Here is a 23525-nt window from a genome sequence, read left to right on the forward strand (position 1 = left end):
GCCCAGCTCTGACAGAATTACTGAGGCTGGAACAGACCTCTGAGATCATCAAGTCCAGCCTCTGACCTAACACCACCACATCAGCTAAACCCTACCACCAAGTGCCACATCCAGTCTTGAAGACCTCCAGTGATGGTGGCTCCACCGCCTCCCTGGGCAGTCCATTGCAGTGCCTAACCCAGTGCAGTGCAGCCTTTCTGTGAGGAAGTGCTTCCTGAGAGCTAACCTAAACCTCCCTTGCCTGTAACAACCCTTTGTGGTGTATGGGGGTGTTGCAGGCCAGGCCTGGAGCAGCCTGGGCTGGTGGGAGGTGTCCCTGCCCACAGCAGAGGCTTGGCACTGGATGCTCTTTAAGCTCCCTTCCAACCCAAAGCATTCCGCAATTCCCTGATTTTGTGATACTGCTGCTTCCAAGGGCCTCTGCTGCTGGCACATCAGTGTCTGGCTTGCATTGGGAGCTGAAAGGGAGCAGCTCCAGGAACAAATCCAACCCAGCAGGACTCAGCAGTTGGTGCCATGTGGAGCTGCTCAGCAGCAAGGGGCAGGGGCAGCTGTTGTCCAGGGGGGTTGTGCCATGTGGTAGTTTTCAGTGCTTGTTTTTCACATGCTAGCAGTGCTCTTTCTGGTGGTGTTCTGATCCCTCTAGACCAAGCCAGCAATGGGCACTTGCAGCCTGGGGACCAATGAGACTGAGAGCAGCCCTGCTGAGAAGGCCTTGGAGGTGCTGGGGGGGAGGAGCAGGGCAGGAGCCAGCAATGGGCACTGGCAGCACAGGAGGCCAAGGGCAGCCTGGGCTGCAGCCAAAGCAGTGTGGCCAGAGCTGGAGAGAGGATCCTGCCCCTCTGCTCTGCTCTGGGGAGACCTCACCTGCAGGGCTGGAGCCAGGTACGGAGCCCTCAGCACAGGAAGGACCTGGACCTAAAGGGAACCAACAAAGACAGCTGGGGAGGGACTGTCCAGAAGGGGCTGTGGGGATGGGAGCAGGGGCAAGGGTTTGGAAGTGGAGCAGGGCAGAGTCAGGTTGGAGCTCAGGAGGAAGCTCTGCACAGGGAGGCTGGGGAGAGCCTGGCACAGGCTGCCCAGGGAGGTGGTGGAGGCTCCATGGCTGGAGCCATTCAGGCTCAGCCTGGCTGTGTCCCTGGGCAGCCTGCTCTGGCTGCAGCTGTCCCTGTGCCTGCAGGAATTGGGGCCAGGCTGGGAGAGCTGGGGCTGTGCAGCCTGCAGAAGAGAAGGCTGCAGGCAGACCTCAGAGCAGCCTTGCAGGAGCTGAAGGGCTCCAGGAGAGCTGGGGAGGGACTTTAGAGAAGGGCTGGGAGTGCCAGGCCCAGGGACAATGGCTTTGAGCTGGGAGAGGAGAGATTGAGAGTGGAGAGGAGGAAGAAATTGCTGAGAGTGAGGCTGGGGAGAGCCTGGCAGAGGCTGCCCAGGGAGGCTGTGGCTGCCTCCTGCCTGGAGGTGTTGCAGGCCAGGCTGGATGAGGCCTGGAGCAGCCTGGGCTGGTGGCACTACTGCTGCTGGGGGCAGGTGCTGGGCAAGGCCCAGCCTGGACTCAGCAGCAGATTGGAACCAGGTTCAGGAGCTGGGTTCTGGAGCTGGATTCAGGAGCACAGGGATGGGGATGGAAGGCAGCAAGGTCAGAGTCCTGCTGGGCCAGGGCCCAGGGAAGAAAAGGCTTGGCCCTGGGCATCCCTCAGCCTCCTCCTCCTGTTCAAGTGGTTGAGAATCCTCTTAGTGAAGAAGTTTCTTCTAAGGTCTCCCTCAGCCTCCTCTGCTCCACACTCAACCCCCCCAGCTCCCTCAGCTGCTCCTCCCCAGCCCTCTTCTCCACACCCTTCCCCAGCTCTCTTGCCCTTCTCTGGCCCTGCTCCAGCCCTCCAGCTCCTGCTGCCAGGGAGAGGCACCAGACTGAACCTGGGACTCATGGTGTGGCCTCCCCAGTGCTGAGTTTGAGGGGGACAATCCCTGCCCTGCTCCTGCTGCCCACACCATTGCTGCTCCAGGCCTTTTCTTGAGGAGAGCCCTGAGTATTACCAAAGCCCAAGGAAGTGCCACCTGTGCCCAGCCCTGCAGTTGTGCCCTCAGTGTTGCTTGGGGAGGACAGGAAACTTCTGGTGCCTTGTCAGTGGCTCACTGCTGTCTCTGGCACCTCATGGTGGCTGTGAGGCTTCAGAGCAGAGAGTGATAGTCCACATCTGTCCGGGAGCACCTCGGGTGGTGCCCAGCAGTTGGTGCTGAGTCATGGTGTGCTCGTCAAAAATGTGTTTACGCTGGGCAGCAGGAGTGCTGCTCCACCTCCTGGGGCTTTGGGGAACCTTCCTGCCTGGAACAGGGATAGGTTGGAGCCTGCAGCTGCCCTGCTGGCAGCAGCTCCCAGCACAGGGATGGCTCTGGGGGCTTCACAAGGCCTGGCAGACCAGTGAGTGCCCAGGGGATGGGAGGGGGTTGCTGGCAGCAGTGAGCACTGCACTGGCTGCAGTGAGCACTGCACTGGCTCCTGGCACTGAGGGCTTCCCGGAAGCAGTGAGGGCTTCCCCAGGGCGGTGAGGGCTTCCCCAGGGCGGTGAGGGCTTCCCCAGGGCTGCTGGCTTCCCCCAGTCGATGCTTTGGAGCCAGTTCTGTTTCAGCAAACAGAACCTGGATGAGGGGACAGAGTGGAGCCTCCCCCAGCTGCCTGCTGAGCACTGGCAGCAGGGGCTGACAACCCCCAGGCTGTGCTGCCAGCCAGACCTGGGCAGAGGGAACCTCCTGGAGCTCACCAAGGGCAAGGGTAGAGTCCTGCCCCTGGGGAGGAACAACCTCCTGCAGCAGGGCAGGGGAGGGGAGACCTGCTGGGAAGCAGCTCCAGGGAGAAGGACCTGGGAGTGCTGGGGGCCAACAAGTTCCCCATGAGCCAGCAAGGTGCCCTGGTAGCCAGGAAAGACAATAGACTCCTGGGCTGCATTCATAAGAGTGTGGGCAGCAGGTTGAGGCAGGTTGTCCTCCTCCTTTACTCTGCCCTTGTCAGGCCACAGCTGGAGCCCTGGCTCCAGTTCTGGGCTCTCCAGTTCCAGAGGCAGGGAAGTGCTGGAGAGAGCCCAGGGCAGGCTGGGAAGCTGCTGAGGGGCCTGGAGCAGCTCTGGGAGCAGCAAAGGCTGAGAGCCCTGGGGCTGAGAGCCTGCAGAAGAGCAGCCCCAGAGGGCAGCTGAGCAATGCTCAGCAAGAGCTAAAGGAGCTGTGGGGGGCAGGAGGCTGGGGCCAGGCTCTGCTGAGTGGTGCCAAGGGGCAAGGGGCACAGAGTGTCAGGCAGGAGGTTGGAGCTGAGCAGGAGGAGAAAGTTGTTTGTTGTGAGGCTGCTGGAGGCCTGGAGCAGGCTGCCCAGAGAGGTTGTGGAGTCTCCTGGTGTGGAGAGCTTCCAACCCCCCCTGGGCACTGTGCTGCTGGGCAGGGTGCTGGGGGTGCCCTGCTGGAGCAGGGCTTGGGCTGGGGGATGCCCAGAGGTCCCTTCCAGCCCTCCCCATGCTGGGGCTCTCTCAGTGCTGTTCTACTGGGGTCTCCTGGTTGCCAGCTGGGTGAGGAGGAAGAGATTGTTGGCAGTGAGGGTGGGGAGACTCTGGCACAGGCTGCCAGGGAGGCTGTGGCTGCCTCCTGCCTGGAGGTGTTGAAGCCTGGGCTGGATGAGGCCTGGAGCAGGCTGGGCTGGTGGGAGGGTCCCTGCCCATGGCAGGGGGCTGGCACTGGATGAGCTTGAAGGTCCCTTCCCACCCAGCCCATTCTGGGATTCAATGAATATTTTAGCAGCACTCTCCTATCTGCTTCTTCAGAAGTACTGCATGGCAGTAATTAATGCTAATTGGCCTTGTGTTTCTTTCAGCAGTGACTCTCAACTGAGTGAGGAGCAGCCAGCAGCAGCTCTCTTGAGCTCTGACTCCTGCTCTCCTCCTGAGCTTCTCCCCTGATGAGTCCAGGGCCCTGGGCAGCAAAGCAGGTTTGGGTAAGTCCATGAATTCTGCACTTCCAAGCCCCTGTGTTTTGGGCTCTCCCTTCAACACTGTCTCTACTCTGACTGCTGCCAGATGTGACCTGAGTTGGGCAGGTTCTGCCCTGTGGCTTGCAGGGCCAGGTGTCTCTTTTGCTTTGAGTTAATGATGGTGCTGGGTGGGTGCCAGGGGCAGTGGGCATCACTGGCAGCACTCAGTGCTCCTCCCCTGGGATGTGTTTGTGTCCTCTGGCCTACTGGCCTGCAGCTCTGGGCACTGTCTTCTGACAGCTGGGAAAAAAAGGGTTGGCAGGTTTCCTTCAGGGAGGTTGGAATTGCAGAGCTTCCTAGAGGATCTGCTGCTTCTTTCCCTTGGCTCTTAGCTTAGGCACTGCCCCTGCCAGCCTGGCACTGCCTGCTGGAGAGGCTGCACATTGCCTTCTACCTGCAGCACTCAGTGGACAATCTTAGCAGAAGGCCACTGAAAGGTCACTGAGATGTTTACAGTCCTGGAATAGGCTGCAGGCAGACCTCAGAGCAGCCTTGCAGGAGCTGAAGGGCTCCAGGAGAGCTGGGGAGGGACTCTGGAGAAGGGCTGGGAGTGCCAGGCCCAGGGACAATGGCTTTGAGCTGGGAGAGGAGAGATTGAGAGTGGAGAGGAGGAAGGAATTGTTGAGAGTGAGGGTGGGGAGAGCCTGGCACAGGCTGCCCAGGGAGGCTGTGGCTGCTTCCTGCCTGGAGGTGTTGCAGGCCAGGCTGGCTGAGGCCTGGAGCAGGCTGGGCTGGGGGGAGGCTCCCTGCCCAGGGCAGGGGCTTGGAGCTGGGTGCTCCTTAAGGTCCCTTCCAAGCCAGCCCATTCTGCCATTCTGTGCTTTGTCTCAGTTGCTGGCAAGGTGTGTGACTCCTGGGGTCCCAAACACATGGGTGCCTCCTGGCTGACATCCAGAGCCCTGACCCAGTGCAGAGTTAAGCTACTGCTGTCTCCTCAGGGGTGGTTTTTTCCCTCCTTGGTAGAAGGATATTTTCTTTTGCCCCAAGGAAGGATGTTGGCTTTGGGGCACCTGAGCCTGAAAGTAACCCAGGAAGCCTTCTGTTCCATAAATCCCTTCCTCCTGCAGCCTGGCACTGGCTGGAGCTGCTTGCTGCAGTCTCTTGTCTCTGAAACTCAAGAGGCTTCCAAGGAGGACTTTGCAGTCCTGTTTCTGCCCCTGGCAGCTCAGAGAGTGAAGCTCACAGTGCTGGCTGGCTAAGGACAGTCTGACAGTGGCTGTTTGAAGCAGAGGGCACAGTGTCTGCAGCTCCAGGTCTGTGCCTCCTCCTGGTTGATGTTGAAGCTTGGTGCTGCCAGGCTGCCGAGGGCCGCCAGATGTAGCCGGGTGGAGCCCACGCCCTGCCTTGTGACAGTGCTTGTGCCGAAGCTGCCTGTGCAGAGACACAGCAGGCAGGCAAATGCAGCTCCACCCCGGGCTGCAAGGTTCTGGAGCCCTCAGGCTGCCCCATGAGATGGGCAGCAGTTGGCTGGAGCAGATACTAACCCCCCCCAGCACCAGCCCAGCCCCAGCCCCTTGTGAAATGCCAAGGGTGACTGGATGCTGGGGGCTGTTTGGTACACCTTTGGAGGGCTTCATAGCTGTGGCTGGCTGGCAGTGTGGAGGGTATGGGTTCCTGGTGGCCTTGACTGGTTAAGCCATGGCTTTGCTGCTAGCAATGCCTGAATCTGAGCTTGCTGCTGGCCTGGCACATAAAGCTCTGCATGTGCTCCCCTCCTGCACTCAGGCACAGCAGCACCCACCAGCTGCTACAGCTTCTGCCCTCACTCTCTGGGAGACCCTCTGGGCCTTCTGCTCAGCTCCTGCCTGAATCCCCTTCTGACCTCCCACCTAGCCTTTTCCAGCTGCACAGGAGCTGCATCCACCAAAAGCAGCAGCTGGAGGGAGGGGATTCTGCCCCTCTGCTGTGCTCTGCTCAGCCCCCCAGGCAGTGCTGGGGCAGCTCTGGAGCCCTCAGCACAGGCAGGGAGCTGTTGGAGCAGGGCCAAAGGAGGCCACAGCAGCAGCCTCTGCTGGGAGCCAGGCTGGAAGAGTTGGGCTTGGGTAGCCTGCAGGGGAGAAGGCTGCAGGGAGACCTCAGAGCAGCCTTGCAGTACCTGAAGGGCTCCAGAAGAGCTGGGGAGGGACTTTGGACAAGGGCTGGGAGTGCCAGGATGAGGAGGAATAGCTTTCAGTTGGCCTTTGCTGGCTGAGGCCATCCCACCCCCTTCAAGTGGCTCATCCTCTACCTGAGATGCCTGGAGATAGGACAGGGGCCTAGGAAACAGGGATGAAAGGTTCTCCACTTGGATTCCAGTGCTTGAAGGGGGAAGGCCACCACGGGTAGGGTTTGTCTGGAAGGCTCTCCCTGCTGTGAAGTGCAGCAGGGCTCTTGTGCAACACTTCCCACTTCAGATGAAGGCCAGCAGCTGACAGAATCATGGAAGCAACCCCAGCTCCCTTAGCCTCTCCTCACAGGGCTGTGCCCCAGACCTGGACTGCATTAGGAAGAGTGTGGCCAGCAGGAGCAGGGATGTCCTTGTGCCCTGTGCTCAGCATTGGTTAGGCTGCACCTTGAGTCCTGTGTCCAGTTCTGGGTTCCTCAGTTTAAGAAGGACATCGAAACACTTGAAGGTGTCCAGAGAAGGGCAACAAGGCTGGGGAGAGGCCTTGAGCACAGCCCTGTGAGGAGAAGCTGAGGGAGCTGGGGTTGCTTAGCCTGGAGAAGAGGAGGCTCAGGAGTGACCTTCTTGCTCTCCAACTCCCTGCAGGGAGGTTGTAGCCAGGTGGGGGTTGGTCTCTTCTCCCAGGCACCCAGCACCAGAACAAGAGGACTCAGTCTCAAGCTGTGCCAGGGGAGGTTCAGGCTGGAGGTGAGGAGAAAGTTCTTCCCAGAAAGAGATTGGCCCTTGGGATGTGCTGCCCAGGGAGGTGGTGGAGTCACCATCCCTGGAGGTGTTCAAGAGGGGATTGGATGTGGCACTTGGAGCCATGATCTAGTCATGAGGTCTGTGGTGACAGGTTGGACTTGATCTTTGAGGTCTCTTCCAGCCTTGGTGATGCTGTGATACTTTGATCTCTCCTGAGAGTAAAGACTGAGAGCCCTGGGGCTGTTTATTCTGGAGAAGTGAAGGCTGAGAGGGGACCTTAGGAGTGTCTCTAAGTGTCTGAGGGATTGATTTCAGGATGAAGGTGCCAGGCTCTTGTGACAGGACAAGGACCAACAGGTACAAGCTGGAACTCAGGAGGTTCCACCTCAACACAAGGTAAAACTTGTTTGGTGTGAGGGTGCTGGAGGCCTGGAGCAGGCTGCCCAGAGAGGTGGTGGAGTCTCCTGCTCTGGAGACACTGAAAAGCAGCCTGGATGTGTTACTGACTGAGCTGCCCTGGGTGGGATCATTAGTGAGACAGGAAGGCTTGGGCTCTGTGGAGCGTGGCAGGCCTGGGTGAGGTGAGGAACACAAGGTGTGGTGCAAGGGCAGTGGAGCTGGAAGGCAGCAGTTGGTTACTAATAAATTCCCTTTTGTTCTGCTCTGCTGAGTGCCTCAGCAGAGGTGCTTGGGCTGGGGCTGCATCAGGAGCTCAGAACTCCAGGGCAGATCTGTGTTTTGGTACAGTGCCCCAGCTTGAGATGCATCTTCTGCTAGTTTGCCTTGGAGCCTGTAGGCTCTCAGTTGAGGCTTGCCAGGGGTGGGGCATGCAGAAGAAAGAATCACAGAGCTGCTTTGGTTGGGAAAGTCCTTTCAGAGCATCCAGTCCAACCATGCTCTAACTCTACCAACCCTGGGGCCAAGCCATATTCCTCAGCACCACAGCTCTGCCTCTGTGAAACACCTCCAGGGATGGGCATTCAACCACCTCCCCGGGCAGCCTGGGCCAGGCTTTAAGAACCCTTTCAGGGAAGAAGTTCTTGTGATAGCCAACCTAACCCTCCCCTGGCTCTTTCCTCTTGTCCTGTAGGTGGTTCCCAGGCTGTGCCTGATTTGCAGAAAGTGAGGGTGCCAGCAGAGGGAAGGGAGAAGATGGAGGAAGGCTTCTGGAGCTGAGCAAAGCCTTTGACATTGTCCCACACCACATCCTGGTCTCCAGGCTGGGTTCCATGGATGGAGCATTCAGAACTGGCTTGAGGGCTTCACCCAAAGGCTGACTGTCAAGGGTCCATGGCCAAGGGGAGGCCAGGGACAAGTGGAGTCCCTCAGGGCTCAGCACTGGCACCAGTGCTGCTTAACATCTCTGTTGGTGCCAGGGACAGTGGCACTGAGGCTCCCTCAGCACCAAGCTGTGTGGTGCTGCTGACAGCTGGAGGGAAGGATCCCTCCAGAGGCACCTGGGCAGGCTGCAGAGCTGGGCCCAAGCCAACCTCAGGAGGCTCAACAAGGCCAAGGGCAAGGTCCTGCAGCTGGCTCAGGCCAACCCCAGGCACCAACACAGGCTGGGCAGGGACTGGCTGGAGAGCAGCCCTGCAGGAAAGGCCTTGGGGGTGCTGGGGGAGGAGAAGCTCAGCAGGAGCCAGCAGGGAGCACTTGCAGCCCAGAGAGCCAAGCAGAGCCTGGGCTGCAGCAAGAGAAGTGTGGCCAGCAGGGCCAGGGAGGGGATTCTGCCCCTCTGCTCCACTCTGCTGAGCCCACAGCTGCAGCTCTGGGGCCAGTGCTGGAGCCCCCAGCACAGGAAGGCTCTGGAGCGGCTGGAAGGTGTCCAGAGCAGGGCCAGGAGGAGGAGCAGAGGGCTGGAGCTGCTCTGCTCTGCAGACAGCCTGAGAGAGTTGGGCTTGTGCAGGCTGGAGAGGAGAAGGCTCCCAGGAGCCCTTCTGGTGGCCTTCCAGGAGCTGCAGGGGGCTGCAAGCAAGCTGGGGAGGGACTTTGGAGGGGGTGAGGGAGGGCTAGGAGTGGGGGGGATGGAGCAAAAGGAGAAGTGGGGAGCTGGAGCTTGGCTGTGAGGAAGAAGTTGTTGGCCAGGAGGGTGGTGAGAGCCTGGCCCAGGCTGCCCAGGGAGGTGGTGGAAGCCTCCTGGCTGGAGGTGTTTGCAGCCAGGCTGGAGGTGGCTGTGAGCAGCCTGCTGTGGTGTGAGGTGTCCCTGCCCATGGCAGGGGGTTGGGGCTGGCTGAGCCTTGGGGTCCCTTCCATCCTGACAATTCCATGCTTCTATGTTTCTTCATGCCCAGACAGGGATGTGGTTAGTCCCCTGCTCTGCTGCTCTGCTCTATCTGAGTTTTAGGAAGCAGCTGGTGGGAGATGTTCAGTGTTCACTACACTTCCTAAGCCCTTTCCTGTCTCTGAAACCTTAGGATTGTTCATGCAGAGCTGGCAGGATGCATGTTTGGGTTTTCTGGTCAGGATTTGGAGGTCCAAGCTGCTGACAGTAGCAGTCAAGGCCAAGCAGTGACTGAGTGAATTCACTTAGTGAAGGCTAGGGAATAAGGCAGCAAACTACAGAACAAAACCACCCAACCCCTCCCCCAGATGCACCCAGCCTCTTCCTCCATTGCTGTGCTTGAAGCCCAGCTGCTCCTCCAGCTCCAAAAAGGAGAAGGTTCAGCAGAGGATGATGAAGATGACAAAAGGCAAGGGGCAGCTGTTGCCTAAAGGCAGGTGAATGAACTTTGGCTGCTCGGCGTGGAGAGCAGGGGAAGTGAGGAATGTTCTGCAAAGCCTGAGCCTGCTGGCTGTACCCCAGCCCTCATCCTTCCAGCAAAGAGTGGCCAAGAAAACCAGGAAGCAACAACTTGCACCAAGGCTGGGCACTGAGGAGTGCCAGAGGCTGCCCGTGGAGCCCTCTGCTGCCCACAGGGAAGAGAAAGGGCAGAAGGGAGAGAGACTGATGGGGGGCAGAGAAACTCCCCCAGCTGGGCTGGAGACAAGAGCAATGCCAGGGGCAGAGACACAGAGACACAAAGCAACATGGAACCGGGCACTGAGGGCACTGAGGGCACCACTGGCACCACTGCTGCTGGGCAAGGCCCAGCCTGGACTCAGCAGCAGATGGGAAGCAGGTTCAGGAGCTGGATTCAGGAGCACAGGGATGGGGAAGAAGAGGCTTGGCCCTGGTAATCTTCAGCAGCAGCTCCCTGCTGTGGCCCATGAGGACACTTGGCTACTACAGACAGCATCTCCTGGCTTGAGGATCAGTGATTAGAGTGGGGGGGGGGGCAGGAGGTGACAGCATCTGTGGTAAAGTCACTGCAGAAACAGGAGACACTCGGACAGGCTGCCCAGGGAGGCTGTGGCTGCCTCCTCCCTGGAGGTGTGGAAGGCCTTGAGCAAGCTGAGCTGGTGGGAGGTGTCCCTGCCCATGGCAGGGGGCTGGAACTGGATAATCTTTAAGGTCTGGAAGGTGTCCAGAGAAGGGCAAGAAAGCTGGGGAGGGGTCTGGGGCACAGCCCTGTGAGGAGAGGCTGAGGGAGCTGGGGTTGCTTAGCCTGGAGAAGAGGAGGCTCAGGGGAGACCTTCTTGCTCTCTCCAACTCCCTGCAGGGAGGTTGGAGCCAGGTGGGGGTTGGGCTCTGCTCCCAGGCCCCCAGCAGCAGAACAAGAGGACACAGTCTCAAGCTGTGCCAGGGGAGGTTCAGGCTGGATGTTAGGAAGAAATTCTTCCCAGAGAGAGTAATTGGCCCTTGGGATGTGCTGCCCAGGGAGGTGGTGGAGTCCTCATCCCTGGAGGTGTTTAGGAAGAGCCTGGATGTGGCCCTTGGAGCCATGGCTCAGTGGATCAGATGGTGCTGGGGGGTAGGTTGGACTCATGATCTCGAAGGTCTTTTGCAGCCTGGTTCATTCTGTGTTCTGTACCTTCCAAGCCAAAGCATTCATGAGTCTCTGACCCTTGGTTTCTGGCTGTCCTCAGTGCTGTGTGGTGCACAGGGCAGGGAGCTGGGAAGCAGGTCAGATGGGGGCTTCCTGGCTCTCATGGGATCTCACCTTCCTGGTAGCTGCTGGGGGACAGACACACAGCAGCAACTGACGCAGCTGCTCGGGAGGTGCTGCCTGAGAGTGGATGACAGCAGCAGTTGCTGGGTGATTTGCTGTGTGGCCACCAGAGCTGTGCAGTGTGGAGCTCTCAGGGGAGTGCTGGCAGCTGGGTAGGTTGGGCTGGCAGCTGGCCAAGCTGGTGCTTGGGCTGGGGGTCAGGTGGTGGTGATGCATATTCCCAGGGAGGTGCTGGTGTCCCCATCCCAGGAGGCGTTCCAGAAACCTATGGTCGTGGCACTTGTGGCCATGGTTCAGTGGCTGTGGTGGTGTTGGGTGGATGGTTGGACTGGATGAGCTGAGAGGCCTTTTCCAACCCAGAGAGCTCTGTGATGGAAGACTGACAGATTTCAGTGTTTCCCCTGCAAGCTCCATTTGCAGCATGACCTCATCTTTGGGTAGAGCTGACACTTGGGCTGTGCACCGAGGACGCCACCAGGGTGTCTCAGAGGGTGAAGGCTCCCTACATGGTAACATTGCCTTTCCTCCAGAGAGCTGCGCTGCTTGCTGGTGCGTGAAGAGGACCACATCTCCCTGGAGATGCTGGTGTTGGGCTGGTGGGTGGCTCTGGGAGAGGGGTGGAGGGTGGAGGTGGAGTAATGTCCTTTGAATCAGAGCTGGTTTGACAGTTGAATTGGCAGCTCTAAAAGAAGAGGAAAAAGAAATCAAACGTTGTGTGGAGAAGAAAGACTCAGAGCAGGAGATGTTTAAAGATCCATGCTGGACTTAACCAACATGTGCCCAGGTGGCTGGCCTGGAGCAGCAACAGTGTGGGCAGCAGGAGCAGGGCAGGGATTGTGCCCTGGGCTGGGCACTGGGGAGGCCACAGCTTGAGTGCTGCCTTCAGCTCTGGGCCCTCCCTGCCAGCAGGAGCTGGAGGGCTGGAGCAGGGCAAGAGAGCTGGGGAAGGGTGTGGAGAAGAGGGCTGGGGAGGAGCAGCTGAGGGAGCTGGGGGGGTTGAGTGTGGAGCAGAGGAGGCTGAGGGAGACCTCCTTGCTCTCTGCAGCTCCTGAGGGGAGGCTGCAGCCAGCTGGGGGTTGGGCTCTGCTCCCCAGTCTCAGGTGATAGGAGAGAAAATGGCCTCAAGTTGCCCCAGGGCAGGTTTAGGCTGGACATCAGAAGAAACTTCTTCCCTTTTCTGGGCTCCCAGCCCCTGGCCCAGGCTGCCCAGGGAGGTGGCTGAATCCCCATCCTTGGAGGTGTTTCCCAGAGGCAGAGCTGTGGTGCTGAGGGCCAAGGCTTAGCTCCAGCCTGGGCAGAGACTGAGACTGGTTGGAGTGGATGAGCTGAGAGGTCTTTTTGGAGTGAAAGGATTCTGTGACTCTGTGAGTGGGGTGACAAGCAAAGCCTGGATGAGTGTGTGGTGGGCTCAGCTCCTGTGGTGCCCCTGCAGCTTTGTAGCCACAGGAATGTCTGCAGTGTGGAGAGAGGCTCAGCAGGCTCCATCCCAAGGCAGTGCCTTTGGTGAGCTGCACAGTGGCTGTGTGAGCACACTCAGGCTGCTGCATCCCTCTGCTGCTCTCTCCTGAGCTCTGAGTGCTCCCCTGCCTTGCTGTGAGGTGGCTGCTGCTGTATATAGGAGGCAGGAAGAAAACCCTGCCCCTCTTTGCTGCCTCTGGCAGGCCTGTGATGGTCCTCTGTGAGCCTGCTGGGGCTAAATTTAGCAGAAGGCAGTGGAAGGAGTAGCTGGGGCCTGCTGGCAGGGAGAGCAGCCTGGCAGTGCATTTACAGGCAGCCAGCCTGGCCTGCAGATCAATATTGTTTGCTGTCCCTCTGGAGCCAGGAGCTGGTACCAAATTGGATTTGAAAGCCTAAACCATGCTGGGATCCTTTTGAGATGTCTGGGGTTTGTTTTTCCCCTGTGCCATCTGCTGAGCCCTTCCCTCCCGAGGCAGCCAGGGAGCCCAGAGACGTGAGGCAGCCTGGGCTCCCATGGCAACGCTGCTGCAGCTTCAGCTCTCTCCCTCTGCTGCCAGCTACCATAGCCCCAGCCTGGGGCTGGCTTGGCTGCTGGGTAGGGCAGGCCGAGCTGCAGCCTTTGCAGCCTCTGCCACCATTGCAGTCAAAACAATAAGCAAGTAAATCCAGATGGGAAAGGAGCAAGCAGCCCCCTCCAGAGCCTGAGACCCAGGGGCTCCCCAGCCTGGCTCCTCCACAGGCAGGAAGCATTGCTCAGTGGTTTACTTGCTGCCCAGAATGCTGAAGCTCACCTGAGAAGTGTCTGCAGACCACGAGGACACAGTCTGCAAGCAGCTGCTGGGCTCAGGGCTGAAGTTCTCACCCAAGCTCAATCTGCAGGCTTCACAGAGGCTTGGCTGCTGCAAGCCTCTTAGGTGCTTGTGGTGGTGAGGGGAAGTTCAGTTCTCCCCCCACACAAGGAAAGCACGGCTAGCTCGGTCGGAGAGGCAGAAATGGGCAAGAGCTCTGTGTACAGGCAGGATGAGATGCAGTGAATGTGTACACAACATACAGCATGTACAGTGTGTACAGAAATATACAGCTAAGCATGTAAGACACAATAACCTTTCCTTCCACCAGCCAGGAGGGTGCCCCCCCCCGCCCCCTCTCTACGCCTATCTCCATTTTTTCCCAAGAAGGGTTACAGAGAAAGGTAATTATTAAGGAGGAAATGCTGTTAGCTCAAAGTGTGTGCAGGAATTAGTCTCTTGTCTGTTAGCTCAGTTGATTCCAGGTCAGTTCCATCCAGCACAGCTGTTGCTCAGAGAGGCTGAGACAGACAAGCTGAAGCGGACAGGCTGAGGCGGACAGGCTGAGGCAGACAGGCTGAAGCGGACAGGCTGAAGCGGACAGGCTGAAGCGGACAGGCTGAGGCGGACAGGCTGAAGCGGACAGGCTGAGGCGGACAGGCTGAGGCGGACAGGCTGAGGCGGACAGGCTGAGGCGGACAGGCTGAGGCGGACAGGCTGAGGCGGACAGGCTGAGGCGGACAGGCTGAGGCGGACAGGCTGAAGAGGACAGGCTGAAGCGGACAGGCTGAGATGGATAGGCTGAAGCGGACAGGCTGAGGCGGACAGGCTGAAGCGGACAGGCTGAGGCGGACAGGCTGAGGCGGACAGGCTGAAGCGGACAGGCTGAGGCGGACAGGCTGAGGCGGACAAGCTGAAGCGGACAGGCTGAGGCGGACAGGCTGAAGCGGACAGGCTGAGGCGGACAGGCTGAGGCGGACAGGCTGAGGCGGACAGGCTGAGGCGGACAGGCTGAGGCGGACAGGCTGAGGCGGACAGGCTGAGGCGGACAGGCTGAGGCGGACAGGCTGAGGCGGACAGGCTGAGGCGGACAGGCTGAGGCGGATAGGCTGAAGCGGACAGGCTGAAGCGGACAGGCTGAAGCGGACAGGCTGAGACAGGCTGAGGCGGACAGGCTGAGGCGGACAGGCTGAGGCGGACAGGCTGAGGCAGACAGGCTGAAGCGGACAGGCTGAGGCGGACAGGCTGAAGAGGACAGGCTGAAGCGGACAGGCTGAGATGGTTAGGCTGAAGCGGACAGGCTGAGATGGATAGGCTGAAGCGGACAGGCTGAGGCGGACAGGCTGAGGCGGACAGGCTGAAGCGGACAGGCTGAGATGGATAGGCTGAGGCGGACAGGCTGAGGCGGACAGGCTGAAGCGGACAGGCTGAAGAGGACAGGCTGAGGCGGACAGGCTGAGGCGGACAGGCTGAGGCGGACAGGCTGAGACAGGCTGAGGCGGACAGGCTGAAGCGAACAGGCTGAGACAGGCTGAGGCGGACAGGCTGAAGCGGACAGGCTGAGATGGATAGGTTGAAGCGGACAGGCTGAGGCGGACAGGCTGAAGAGGACAGGCTGAGGCGGACAGGCTGAGGCGGACAGGCTGAGGCGGACAGGCTGAGGCGGACAGGCTGAAGCGGACAGGCTGAGGCGGACAGGCTGAGGCGGACAGGCTGAGGCGGACAGGCTGAGGCGGACAGGCTGAGGCGGACAGGCTGAAGCGGACAGGCTGAAGCGGACAGGCTGAGGCGGACAGGCTGAGGCGGACAGGCTGAGGCGGACAGGCTGAGGCGGACAGGCTGAGGCGGACAGGCTGAGGCGGACAGGCTGAGGCGGACAGGCTGAGGCGGACAGGCTGAGGCGGACAGGCTGAGGCGGACAGGCTGAGGCGGACAGGCTGAGGCGGACAGGCTGAGATGGATAGGTTGAAGCGGACAGGCTGAGGCAGACAGGCTGAGGCGGACAGGCTGAGACAGGCTGAGGCGGACAGGCTGAGGTGGACAGGCTGAAGCGGACAGGCTGAGGCAGACAGGCTGAAGAGGACAGGCTGAGGCGGACAGGCTGAGGCGGACAGGCTGAAGCGGACAGGCTGAGGCGGACAGGCTGAGACAGGCTGAGGCGGACAGGCTGAAGCGGACAGGCTGAGGCGGACAGGCTGAGGCAGACAGGCTGAGGCAGACAGGCTGAAGAGGACAGGCTGAGATGGATAGGTTGAAGCAGACAGGCTGAGGCGGACAGGCTGAAGCGGACAGGCTGAGGCGGACAGGCTGAGACAGGCTGAGGCGGACAGGCTGAGGCGGACAGGCTGAGGCGGACAGGCTGAGGCGGACAGGCTGAGACAGGCTGAGGCGGACAGGCTGAAGCGGACAGGCTGAGGCGGACAGGCTGAAGCGGACAGGCTGAGGCGGACAGGCTGAAGCGGACAGGCTGAGGCGGACAGGCTGAGACAGGCTGAGGCGGACAGGCTGAAGCGGACAGGCTGAGGCAGACAGGCTGAAGAGGACAGGCTGAGGCGGACAGGCTGAAGCGGACAGGCTGAGGCGGACAGGCTGAAGAGGACAGGCTGAGATGGATAGGTTGAAGCGGACAGGCTGAGGCGGACAGGCTGAAGCGGACAGGCTGAGGCGGACAGGCTGAAGCGGACAGGCTGAGGCGGACAGGCTGAGACAGGCTGAGGCGGACAGGCTGAGGCGGACAGGCTGAGGCGGACAGGCTGAGGCGGACAGGCTGAGGCGGACAGGCTGAGGCGGACAGGCTGAGATGGATAGGTTGAAGCGGACAGGCTGAGGCGGACAGGCTGAGGCGGACAGGCTGAGACAGGCTGAGGCGGACAGGCTGAGGCGGACAGGCTGAAGCGGACAGGCTGAGGCAGACAGGCTGAAGAGGACAGGCTGAGGCGGACAGGCTGAAGCGGACAGGCTGAGGCGGACAGGCTGAGGCGGACAGGCTGAAGCGGACAGGCTGAGGCAGACAGGCTGAAGAGGACAGGCTGAGGCGGACAGGCTGAAGCAGACAGGCTGAGGCGGACAGGCTGAAGCGGACAGGCTGAGACAGGCTGAGGCGGACAGGCTGAGATGGATAGGCTGAAGCGGACAGGCTGAGATGGATAGGCTGAAGCGGACAGGCTGAGGCGGACAGGCTGAGGCGGACAGGCTGAGGCGGACAGGCTGAGGCGGACAGGCTGAGGCGGACAGGCTGAGGCGGACAGGCTGAGGCGGACAGGCTGAGATGGATAGGTTGAAGCGGACAGGCTGAGGCAGACAGGCTGAAGCGGACAGGCTGAGGCAGACAGGCTGAAGCGGACAGGCTGAGACAGGCTGAGGTGGACAGGCTGAGGCGGACAGGCTGAAGCGGACAGGCTGAGGCGGACAGGCTGAGGCAGACAGGCTGAAGAGGACAGGCTGAGGCGGACAGGCTGAGGCGGACAGGCTGAGGCGGACAGGCTGAGATGGATAGGTTGAAGCGGACAGGCTGAGGCAGACAGGCTGAAGCGGACAGGCTGAGGCGGACATGCTGAGACAGGCTGAGGCGGACAGGCTGAGGCGGACAGGCTGAGGCAGACAGGCTGAAGAGGACAGGCTGAGGCGGACAGGCTGAAGCAGACAGGCTGAGGCGGACAGGCTGAGGCAGACAGGCTGAAGAGGACAGGCTGAGGCGGACAGGCTGAGGCAGACAGGCTGAAGAGGACAGGCTGAAGCGGACAGGCTGAAGCAGACAGGCTGAGGCGGACAGGCTGAAGCGGACAGGCTGAGATGGATAGGCTGAAGCGGACAGGCTGAGACAGGCTGAGGCGGACAGGCTGAGGCAGACAAGCTGAAGCGGACAGGCTGAGGCGGACAGGCTGAGATGGATAGGCTGAGGCGGACAAGCTGAAGCGGACAGGCTGAGGCGGACAGGCTGAGGCAGACAGGCTGAGGTGGACAGGCTGAAGCGGACAGGCTGAGACAGGCTGAGGCGGGCAGGCTGAGGCGGACAGGCTGAAGAGGACAGGCTGAGGCAGACAGGCTGAAGCGGACAGGCTGAGGCAGGCTGAGGCGGGCAGGCTGAAGCGGACAGGCTGAAGAGGACAGGCTGAAGCGGACAGGCTGAGGCAGACAGGCTGAAGCGGACAGGCTGATGTGGACAGGCTGAGGCTTCCCCGAGTGGATCCAGTGGATCCTCTGCACGAGGTTTGCTCCTGGGCAGCTGCTGCCCTGGGAGGCACAAGGCTCCTGCGTGCACCTGGGTGTCTGCAGGTGCTGCCATGCCTGGTTGGCACCCATGGGCGCCTCTGCCCCCAGCTGTGCCAGAGCAGCGTCCGGCCCCCGGCGGCTGCTCCCCACAGCTCCTGAGCACACAGCTCCCTGCTTCTGGGGGTACTCAGCTGCCTCCTGCTGAGTGCCAGGGCTGCTGCCCAGCTACAGCTGTGCCATGTGCCGCCTGTGGCAGCTGCAGGCGTGCGTGGGGCAGGCAGGGAGCAGGAGAAAGCCTTCTGCAGGGGCAGGAAAAGCCAAGCCTGTGTGCAGCAGCAGTCAGCAGGACTTGATTAAGTCAGGCTGGACTTTCAGCCCCCTCTGTTCTGCATAGATGATGGGGAGGAAAGCAGAAACTGCTTAGGCAGGAGAAGCACTTGGCCAGGCGTGGGGGCAGGCTGCCCAGGGGGCGTGCTGAGGTCCCCATCCCTGCTGCTGTTCCAGAAATGTGTGGATGTGGCACCTGGGGCCATGGTTCAGTGGCCGTGGGGGCCTTGGGTTGGATTGGATGAGCTCAGAGGGCTTTGGCACCCCAGGCACTTCTGTGGTACTCTGATTGTGGCAGCTCTGGGGGTGGTGGTACAGAGGTGCTGTGCCTCTGCCAGGGTGAGAGTGGTGTGACTCTGGGGGTGCTCAAGGCTGTGAGTGCAGCTCACCAGCAAAGTCCTCTCTCCACAAAAGACTGCCCCCCAAAAAAGGTGAGATGAAGCATTTGGGGAGCAGGAGCTGCTGGCTGGGGAGCAGCAGAGCCTGACAGCCCCCAGGCTGTGCTGCCAGCCAGCCAGACCTGGGCAGGCTGCAGACCTGGGCAGAGGGAACCTCCTGGGGGTCACCAAGGGCAAGGGTAGGGTCCTGCCCCTGGGGAGGAACAACCTCCTGCAGCAGGACAGGGGAGGGAAGACCTGCTGGGAAGCAGCTCCAGGGAGGAGGATCTGGGAGTGCTGGGGACCAAAAAGTTCCCCATGAGCCAGCAAGGTGCCCTGGTGGCCAGGAAGGCCAAGGGTATGCTGGGGGCACCAGGAGGAGTGTGGACAGCAGGGCAAGGGAGGTTCTTCTCCCCTTCTGCTTCATCCTAGCCAGGCCACATCTGAATCAGTGGTTCCAGTTCTGGGTCCCCCAATTCCAGAGGCTGGAGAGAGCCCAGGGCAGGCTGGGAAGCTGCTGAGGGGCCTGGAGCAGCTCTGGGAGCAGCAAAGGCTGAGAGCCCTGGGGCTGAGAGCCTGCAGAAGAGCAGCCCCAGAGGGCAGCTGAGCAATGCTCAGCAAGAGCTAAAGGAGCTGTGGGGGGCAAGAGGCTGGGGCCAGGCTCTGCTGAGTGGTGCCCAGGGCCAGGCCAAGGGGCAAGGGGCACAGAGTGGCAGGCAGGAGGTTGGAGCTGAGCAGGAGGAGAAAGTTGTTTGGTGTGAGGGGCAGAGGCTTGGGCTGGGTGATCTCCACAAGTTCCTTCCAGCCCTCCCCATGCTGTTCTCAAAGCTGTTCTCCCATGTGGTTCCTGGCTCATGTGTGTCTAGGTTTGATGGTGGAAGATGTAGTTGTCTTGAGGAAAAGTTTTTTGAAGGCTCCTGGGGAATTTGGATAGATGAAACAGCTCTGCAGGGATTGATGGAGCAGGAAAGGTGATGCAGTGGTTTGGCCTGGGGTCCTCCTCTGTATTCCCACATGGAATGTGGTCTGCATCGTGGATTGTAATCATGGAAGAGTTTGGGCTGATGTCCCCCCTGGCCTGAAGAGCTCTGTCAGAGTGGGTGAAGCAAGCCATGGAAGGTGGTGAAGATGAGCTGGAGGGCAGATGTGGAATGGAGCAGCTCTCTGGGGTGCTGAGCAGGTGCTGCATTGGGCACAACCCTGGTGAATTAGCAGCAGCTTTGAGCAGTGCTGGAGGCCAGCAAAGGCAAGGGGTGGAGGTGCTGCCCTCGGGGCTTGGTGGGGCTCTGCCACCTCTGCTATCATCAAGCCATAGATTCATGGAGCTGTGGAATCCTGGGGGACCCTGGACCCAAGGAATCCTTTGGGTTGGAAGAGGACCTTCAGTGCAGGCCTGAACCCAGCCCTGCCAGGACACCTCTGAACCACAGCCCTCAGTGCCACATCTCCACAGCTTCCTGACCCCTCCAGGCGTGGGGACTGCACCACTGCCCAGGGCAGCCTGGGCCAGGCCTGGACAACATTTTTAGGGCATAAATTGTTCCTCATGTCCAACCCAAAGCTGCCCTGGGAAAGCTTCAAGCTGTTTCATCTTCCCTTAGGGCTTGTAAGGTGGGAGAAGAGGCCCTGGCACAAGAGGCCCTGCTCAGCAGTCTGTCCCCAGCTTTCTGCTGGGCCCTTGGGGCACTGCAAGGCCACCAGGAGGGCTCCCTGCAGCCTTCTCCCCTGCAGGCTGCCCAAGGCCAACTCTCCCAGCCTGGCTCCCTGCAGAGGGCTTCCAGCCCTGCCAGCACTGCTGTGGCCTCCTGGGGCAGGTGCAGCTGCCCTGGCAGGCAGACCCCTGGCAGGCAGACCCCTGGCAGACACAGCCTGGCTCAGGCCTCAGGGCCATTAGCTGGCACTGAGTGTCTCAGCCCTGGGCCTGCCCTTGGCCCTCCCTCACTTCACTGCCCCAGGTCAGACTGGTCTGGGCTGTAACTGCAAGGCTGCCCTGAGGTCTGCCCAGAGCCTTCCCTTCCCCAGGCTGCACAGCCAGCGTTGGCCACTTCCCACCAGCTGCCTGAGGAGGAGCCAGGGCAATGCGCAGCCCAGGGACCTCCTGCCAGGGCCTGCCCGTCCCAGCTGCAACCTGCTGCAGCGAGCCAGGAGCTGTGGAAGAGGCACAGGAGGGGAGAAATTCCCCTTGCAGGGTGTTTTTCACCAGCTTGTAAGAGTTAGGGTAGATGCAGCAGGTGCTGGTGCAGAAGCAGGTTGCTACCCTTGTCCGCAGGCGTGTGGCTGGAGCAGAGCACATCCTGAAGCACAGGGCTGTGAGCTGGGCCTGTCCCTCTCCTGATTCCTGAGCTGGGCAGCAGGATGGCTGCTCCCTGGGTGAATTCCTTGAAATGGAAGCCAGGATGCATCCCCACGAATCCATAGCCACCCCCCTGTGGGTTCCTGGCAAGAGGAACCAGCCCCAGGCTCGGCCAGGGCAGCTGTGGGTTGTATGGCAGGAGCAGTTCCTTCCTGTCAAGGGCTGCCAAGGCCTGGCACAGGCTGCCCAGGGAGCACTGTCTGCAGCTTTGGGCCCTCACTGCAAGAGAGATCTTGGGGTGCTGGGGCTTGGAGCCATTCTTCCCCAGGTGAAGGCCTTTGCCTTCCCTTTGTTTGGATACCATGAGGTTCCTGTCAGCCCTTTTGCTCATCCCAGTGGCAATGTGACCTCCTGGTGTCTCGACCGCTCCTCTTAGCTTGGTGTTATCAGTCAGCTCTGCACATCACCCAGGTTATGGGTGAAGGCCCTCAACAACATTGGCCTCCAGCTAGACTTTGTGCCACTGAAGGAGGACACTTCAGAGGGACCTGGCCAGGCTGGGTGGATGGGCTGAGGCCAGCAGGATGAGGTTTAAGTGCAGGCTCCTACACTTTGGCCACAGTAACCCCAGGCAGTGCTACAGACTGGGGATGAGTGGCTGGAGGGACCTGGCAGTGCTGAGTGACAGCAGCTGAACATGAGCCAGCAGTGTGCTCAGGGGGCAGGGAAGGCCACTGACAGCTTGGCCTGGATCAGGAACAGTGTGGCCAGCAGGAGCAGGGATGGAATTCTGTACTGGGGAGGTCTCACCTCAAGCACTGTGTGCAGCTCTGGGCCCTCACTGCAAGAGAGATCTTGAGGTGCTGGAGAGGGTCCAGAAGAGAGCAACCAGCCTGGGGAAGGGACTGGAGGACAAGTCTGATGGGGAGAGGCTGAGGGAGCTGGGGGTGTTCAGGCTGGAGCAGAGGAGACTCAGGGGGGACCTTATCACTCCACAGCTGTCTGAAGGGAAGCTGTAGTCAGGCGGGGGTCAGGCTCTGCTCCCAGGCACCTTGTGGCAAGAAGAGAGGGCATGGCCTGAAGCTGTGCCAGGGGAGGGTTAGGTTGGATGTTAGGAAGCACTTCCTCAGGGAAAGGGCAATCAGACACTGGGATGGACTGCCCAGGGAGGTGGTGGAGTCCTCCTCCCTGGAGGGGTTTCAGAGCACTGTAGCTGTGGTGCTGGGGGCCATGGTTTAGTGGTGACTTGGCAGTACTGGGCAGGTTGGACTTGGTGATCTTCCATCCTTCCAAAATGCTTCTATGGGGTTGTTGAGACCAAAAGTGTAGGACCCAGCACTCTTCAGCATGAGGAGAAACTTCTTTGGGGTGAGGGGGACAGAGCCCTGGAGCAGGCTGCCCAGGGGGGTTGTGGAGTCTCCTTCTCTGGAGAGCTTCCAAACCCACCTGGATGCACTCCTGTGTGCCCTGCCCTAGGTGATGCTGCTCTGGCAAGTGGGTTGGACTGGATGGTCTCTGGAGGTCCCTTCCAACCTCTAACATTCTGTGATTGTCTAATCCAGAGCAGAGCACAGCACAGCTTGTTAGGCTGAAATACAGGAACAGGTTGCCCAGGGAGGTAGGTGGTGGAGTCCCCATCCCTGGAGGGGTTTCAAAGCACTGTAGACATGGTGCTGAGGGCCTTGGGTTAGTGGTGACCTGGCAGTGCTGGGCTGAGGGTTGGAGTTGATGATCTTCCATTCATCCAAAATGCCTCTGTGACCCGTGGAGCTCATGCAGCAGCAATAGCTGCAGCTGCTGCTCCTGGAGCCACAACAGGCTCCAGTGGGAGCTGTGCAGGGCCTTGCAGCCTGTCCTGTTGCAGTGCTCAGCTGGAAGACAAAGCAGCAGCACTTCTGTGTCATCTTCCTGCAGGGGGGTGACACGAGGGGACCTTTGGGGGTCCCTTCCAGCCCAGTGCATTCAGTGATGCAGGGAGGCACAGAGATGGCTTGGGCTGGTTGTGTGTATTGGTGGCTGGAACACAGCACCCTCACCTCCTGCAGGGACCCACAGGAAAGTCAGCAGCCCTCTGGGATCTACACCCAGTGGGTGTCCAGAGTGGGGCAGGCAAGCTGGGGAGGGGCTGGCAAGGTCCTGTGAGGAGCAGCTGAGCTCCTTAGGAGAGAGAAGGCTGAGGGGCGACCTGATCCTTCTCTGCAGCTTCCTGAGGAGGGGATGTGGAGAAGGCTCTGCTGAACTCTTCTCCCTGGAGCCCAGGAAAAGGATGTGTGGGAATCACTCCAAGCTGCATGAGAGAGGTTCAGCCTTCAGCTTTTAGCTGAGGACCATGTAGGTTGCAGCTTTGGAAGCATCTCAGACCTCTGTGCTGAAATCTACACACAGGGAATATTGTTCCTTAAAGGAGGAGGCTGCTCCTTGGAAAACACAGAGGAGCTCTTTGTAAACCCTTCAGTAGCATGAGCAAAGAATTTCTGGTCTCCACCAAGCCATGGCCCTCAGCACCACCTCTCTGTGGCTGTGAAACACCTCCAGGAATCAGAGAATCACAGAATTGTCAGGGCTGGAACGGACCTCAAGGATCAGCCAGTTCCAACCCCCCTGCCGTGGGCAGGGACAGCTCACAGCAGCCCAAGCTGCTCAGAGCTAGGGCAGCCTGAAGGAGTTTGCTCTAACAGCCAACCCAGCTCTCCTGTGGTGCAGTCCTGCTGAAGTGTTTGTCCTGGAGGCTGGGATTTCCCATGGGAATCCACGGCCCCTTCCTTCCCTAGAGGCTTTCTTGCATGGCCAGGCCCAAGGCTGCGGTGTGATTGAATGCTTCCAGGACAAGAAGTTCAAAGGTGATTGAAAAACAAAGAAATCCCTGAGTCTCAGGAGGACTTTTGAAGTAGCACAAGGAGGAGGGGGAGGAAGTCCTTATGTGGACTGTTTGGTCTCTTGGGTTTTGGTCTTTGTTGTTCATTTTCGTTTTCAAGTGGCCTAAAAATGCCCAGAGGTTAAAATTAGGATGGCAACCACTAAGAAACATTTAGCAGTGAGCTTCCTGCAGGCAGCTTGCCCTGGAAGCCCTGGAAAGCTGTGCTCCATTGCTGGGTGCTGGAGACAGGCTGAGCAAGCAGAGCTCCTCAGCACTCAGGCACAGAACCCTTGGGGTTGGAAGAAACCTC

General features: G+C 60.0%; 1 protein-coding gene across 3 annotated transcripts in view; it reads left to right on the forward strand.

Annotated features, from left to right (window-relative positions):
* Positions 1 to 23525, forward strand: part of SGMS1 (sphingomyelin synthase 1) — a 103545-nt gene that overhangs the window by 14020 nt on the left and 66000 nt on the right. For 2 of the 3 annotated variants that reach the window (XR_010991236.1, XM_068169198.1), the window contains exon 2: positions 3851 to 3970. The gene's annotated coding sequence lies outside the window, so the exon portion shown is untranslated. Of the gene's footprint in view, positions 1 to 2335; positions 2417 to 3850; positions 3971 to 23525 lie in introns of those variants that run through there. The other variant, XM_068169199.1, reaches the window with a different exon arrangement.

Source organism: Melanerpes formicivorus, unplaced genomic scaffold, assembly GCF_026170545.1.
Source record: "Melanerpes formicivorus ecotype bairdi unplaced genomic scaffold, bMelFor1.0.p_v2 SCAF_171, whole genome shotgun sequence".
Lineage (NCBI taxonomy): Eukaryota > Metazoa > Chordata > Aves > Piciformes > Picidae > Melanerpes > Melanerpes formicivorus.